The sequence below is a fragment of the Marmota marmota genome, unplaced genomic scaffold, assembly GCF_001458135.2.
Source record: "Marmota marmota marmota unplaced genomic scaffold, marMar, whole genome shotgun sequence".
NCBI lineage: Eukaryota > Metazoa > Chordata > Mammalia > Rodentia > Sciuridae > Marmota > Marmota marmota.
The window spans coordinates 9374274-9379269 of NW_026000020.1; the positions used below are offsets into that span (position 1 = coordinate 9374274).

General features: G+C 61.4%; 1 protein-coding gene across 1 annotated transcript in view; it reads left to right on the plus strand.

The window, feature by feature from the left end:
- The first annotated feature begins 978 nt into the window (after nt 1-978).
- Nucleotides 979-4996, plus strand: part of Psd4 (pleckstrin and Sec7 domain containing 4) — a 23056-nt gene continuing 19038 nt past the window's right edge. Inside the window, 1 exon segment of the mRNA XM_015499777.2 lies at nt 979-3626. The gene's annotated coding sequence lies outside the window, so the exon portion shown is untranslated.

Here is a 4996-nt window from a genome sequence, read left to right on the forward strand (position 1 = left end):
GAGCGTGAGTGACAGCTGTGACCTTTCGTCTCCTCCCCTGTCTGTGGTGTAGGTTCAGACACCCCTCCCCCACACACCCCTAGAGTCTGGTCAGGTGCTGTGGAGGGCCTGTCGGTCAGCACGCAGGGCCTCAGGAAAGGGCGGTGTGAGTCAAGTGCCCATGTCCCTTCCTCTGCTGCCCTCTGCTCTCTCCCCTCTGCCTCCCAGGAGGGCCAGACTCTGCTGAAATACCCAGGGTTCCTTCTTAGAAGGTGGCCGCTTCCCCTCCTGGCTCAGGGTATGAGAAGCCACCTGGCCACCAACCTGCTGAGCAGCTTCCTCTGTAGGCAAACAGGAAGTTGCTCACCAGGGCTGTGGGTACAGGCCGTGTGGCCTCAGGTCCTGGGGAGGGGTGCAGGAGGCCCAGGAGAGAGCCCAGGAGTTGGGCAGGAGGACCCAGCATCCAAGCTGACAGCTGGAAGGGCTCTGGGCATGGGAACCTGCCTGGTGCTGGACATCCCGCTGTCCTCCACCGAGGATCCTCTGCCCGAGCGACGCTCCTTGTGGCCCTGGGAAGACAAGAGTCAAGCAGACAGGAAGGAGCGGGTGCTGCAGGGCTGGGAGGCTCATCCTGGACCTGGTGTAAGCGGGAACCTCTCAGCCCACCTCCAGCACGCTGGGTGCGCCCAGACCACGGCCGGGAACAGCAACGGGCGCTGGTGTTGCTTGTGGTGTCCTCTTGAGGTGACTCGAGTGTTAGTTACACATCACACATCTACAGGAACCTGGCTCTGGTGCACAGTGACGGCACCCGTCCTTGCCCTTGAGTAGCTCACAGTCAAGGGGAGCTATGGACCCAGGAACGAGTGGGGGCAGAGCTGGGGAGGGGTGCAGATCCGGCCAGGTGGCACTCCGGCTTTGAGGAGCAGGGTGCTAGGGAGGGCCAGGGAAGCTGGACCCGAGGGGCACAGCCTGGGCAAGGAGGTGGTGCGTCCTCCCCTCACAGCCACCCGTCTTCTGCCCCATTGTCCCCTCCAGCCTCGCTTGCCCTAACCTCTGGGTGGCCCCTCTCAATCTACCACTTTCTCTTCTTATCTTTCTCTACTTTGCAGAAGCTTTCAACAAAGCCGGCCACTTCCTCCTCCGCAGCCGCCTCTCCTCTTAGTGACAGGGCTCTCTCTCCCCGCCTCTCTCTCTCTCACCGACTTCATGGCCCCTTTGCAGATTGTCCCCTCCCGTCCTGGTAGGCTCCTCCACCCCTGGCTCTGATGACTTCTGGTCACACACTTCTCTAAGGCCAGGTACGATCTTCGGTTGCGGACTTGAATATCTCAAGTAGCTCAAACCCAGTACTTAACAGTCCCAGCCCAGTGCTTTCTCTCCCCGGTTCTTCCTGTTTCTGTACATGTCACTGTCACCACTCAGCCAGGGGCTCAAGCTGGAATCCTGGGAGTTGCCTTGCCTACTCGCCCATCTCTCCTCCTCCTCTTTGAGCAGGAAGTGTGACCATTGGTCCTGAGGGTGGATCCCAAGCCCCAGGTCTGCCCTCCCTCTGCTGGACATGCACAGAGACATGACTGGTCTCCTTGCTTTTACCTGCCCTCTGTTCTCCGCACAGCAGAGAGATAACCTTAAGAACAAAGTCACAGATACGTAAATGCTTTCTGACCTGGCATTTGCCCACCTTGAATGGCATCTTGGCTTACTTTGTAGACCTGGTCTGGTGTGTCGGGCTCTGCCCCTGCAGACCCTGGGCCCATCTCTTCCACTCTGAGCACATGGAGACCTTTCCCACCCCAGGCAAGAGTGAGATCTACAGTTCCCTTGGCCCTCCCTGACTGGCCCTCCTCCTGGACAACCTGTCCAAGGGCAGCAGAGGCCCCCCTGACCTCCCTTGGTGACTCGCTCAGCCCTGCCACCGGCTGTCATTTCTCCCTGGCTTGCATCACCACTCACCCTCAGCCCGCTCATTTATTCTGCGTCACCAGATTGGAAGCTCCCTGCGGACAGGCTCCTGGGTGGTCATTCCTGATGGATTAGCAGTTTCCAGCAAAGAATGCTCAGGGCAGGTGCTGGCCTGGGCTGGTATTGCAGAGGCCCTGAGGGCTGGGGGCCTGAGAGAAGGGTTTGTAAGAAGGTCCTGGTGACCAGGTGTGGCCTGCCCAGTGGGGCGGAGAGTTGTGAAATCTGTGTGAGGAACCGTAGCCAGGCCTGTGTCACACAGTTTGAGGGGCCTGTGAGCTAGGCCTGCCTGTCAGTCTCAGAAAGTGAGGAGTGTAGATGAAGCTGGAGACCCGTGGTGGAGGGGAGTCCTGCCCTCTTCTACCTGATCGCCTACCTCACTCTAGAGCAGCCCAGAGGCCAGGCGTCAGCTGAAATCTGGGCCTCCTGTGAATGTGCCTTCTCCTGTGGCCTCCCCTCCCTCCTCTTCCCCACCCTGCCTCCTGTCACAAGTCTACAGGGTGGAGACCTGGCCATGGCCCCAAGTCCTTCCCACCCCATGGCCCCCCTGCTGGCCCCCTGCTGGTCCACAGTCAGCCTTCTGGCCTCTCTTCCCCAGTCGGGGCTGCACAGAGCAGCGAGGCCTGGGGCCGTGGGAGGAGGAGGCCACACAGCCCCAGAGGCAGAGTTCCAGGATCCTGGGCACCTGGTGTGGTGGAGGAAGGGGAGCCTGGGCTTCAGGAGCCATGTTCCTCTGGACTCCCCTGTTCCCTGGGGAGGGGTGTGGCTAGAATGGGGCCCTCTTGACAATGGCCCAGGTGGCCTGGGACTGAAGGCCTTGGACTTGACTGAGGAAGAGGCTCCTAGGCAGCAAGTGGACTGGAGGTCTAGAGCTCAGGGTGTGGTCTGAGAAGTCAGCGGGGGCTGAGGCTGGAGAAGTGGACAGGGTAGCCTGAGAGAAGGGGACCATGGGTGTGGCTCCCCTCTAGCCTTGGTGCCCAGGACCTGTGTGGGGGGGGCAAGAGGTGGCTCCTGTGCTCAGAGGTGCTGAGTTCAGACCCCGGCTTTGTGACTTCCCATCTGAGCTGGTGTGACCTCTCGGAGCCCGTCTCCAGCTCTGTAGAGTGGGCACAGTAAAGCATCATAAAGCAGGTGGGAGAACCCAGCAAGGAGAGTTGGCGACACTTTGTAACGACAAGGCTTGTATCAGGTGTCATTATGAGACATAGCCGTGCAGAAATGGAGATGTCATGTTAAAAGGGAAAAGGAAAGTTGGCTGGCTTGGGACCCTCCTGTCTCCACAGGGTGCCTGCAGGTGACTGAGCTGGGCAGAACTGCAGGGAGGGAGGGGGAGGGGCCTGCCGCAGTCCCCATCCAGCACCTTCCCTTCCCTCTCCAGGCCCTTCCATGGTGAAGGCAGAGCAACGGCAGGTCCTTCCTGGGCTGGGAAGGGCCCCCCGAGTGGGATGTGGAGAGGGGCTGAGGCCTGCCGCTGGGCACGGAAGACTGGCCTGTGGGCAGGAAGTGTGAGGTGCTGGGCCCTGGGGAGCCCCGGGGAGCAGGATGGTGTGTGTCATCGTGATGAGGGGAGCGAGCGGAAGTCGGAAGCACAGCGGCCGCATTTGTGGGGCAGACGACTGCTCGACAGGAAGTTCTCCCAGGACTGGGGGGCCCAGGGCAGCTCCTCACTTCTGGACCCTTTGGAGGTGAGCTGGGAGAACCTGCCTGGGGAGGGGCTGGAGGGGATGGAGCCTAGAATGTGAGCCACGTGTGGGGCTCTTGTGACGGGGGCTGGGGATAGGTGGGCAGGCAGGAAGCCAGGGCCTGGGCCCCACTGTGTGCACCTACTGCATGCACCTGGCCTGGGCCTGGACCCTCCCCTCCCCTTCCTCTTCTCCATCCTCCGACCCGGCAACACCCCCTCCCCAGCCCTTCTCTGATGTTCCCTGTCCCCAGAGCCCCTAGAGGTGTGCAGTAGTGAAGGGCAGGGGCTGGGGAAGCCTTCCCAGAGCCCCAGGGCCTCTGTGGCTGAGGCCCTGAGCAAGCCCTGGTCCGGGACCCCAGGGAGGGAGCCCAGGTCTTGGTGCTGGCCTGGGTGCGGTCGGTGGCTGTGGGGTTGGAGAGGCAGGCCCTGCCGTTAGGGGGAGCTTCACCCTGCATCCAGGCCCCACCCAGGAAGGTCAGGTTAGGGTGGGGGACGCTGCCTGTTTTCTCTGGCTTAAGCCTATTGTCCTGATGTGCAGGAGGAACGCTGTCACTCTCAGTGTCCCTGTTTGAGATCCTTTAAGGCCACTTGTTACCCTGAAGGTCAGTAGAGTCTCATGGAGGGAAGGCCTAGCTACTGCCCCTTTACTCCAGAGGCTAAAGTCCCCCTGCTGGAGTCACTGTGCTGCTTGGAGGCTGGGAAGATGACCTGTCCTCAGCTGACCAGAAGGCGCCTCAGAGGGCTGGACCTCAGCTAGGCCTGAAAGACCTGCCCCCTGGGCTGTGGGCTGCTCATGGCCTCCTGAGGCCAAGGCAGCACCCAGCACAGGGATGGGTGCCGGCTGCTGGGGTCTTTGTGGCGGGAGGGGTGACATCCGGAGTCTGGTGAGGGGACAGTACTAGGTGTTCTGGGGCTCTTTGGTTCACACCCCCACCTCCTCCCCACCTTTTCTGCTCCCTTCCTGAGCCCCAGCTGGCTCCCCCAAGGAGCCCCTAGCTACCTCTCCCCACCTCTGAGCACATTTGCATGAAGGCTCCTTCTCAGGGGCAGGATGTGGGGCCTCCCTGATCAGAGCTCTCAGGGCGCCAGCTCACATTCATCAGGGGCCTCTGTCCTGCGGCTCCAGACCAGGGAGCCCCAGAGGCCCCTTCTCCTGGGCAGGCTGCATGTGCAGGATAGGGCCGCCCACTTCCACTTGGAGGATGGAGGAAAGGACGGTTCCTGGCTGGGCCTGGAAGCTTACAGGACAGAGGGGCGGGTGCACTCCTGGTAGAACATGGGGTTTCTCCTCCTGAAGCTGAGGGCAGACGTGAGCCAGCCGAGCCCGACAAGGGGTGTGGTTGCTGTTTGGGGTATTCTGGCTTCTTTGGG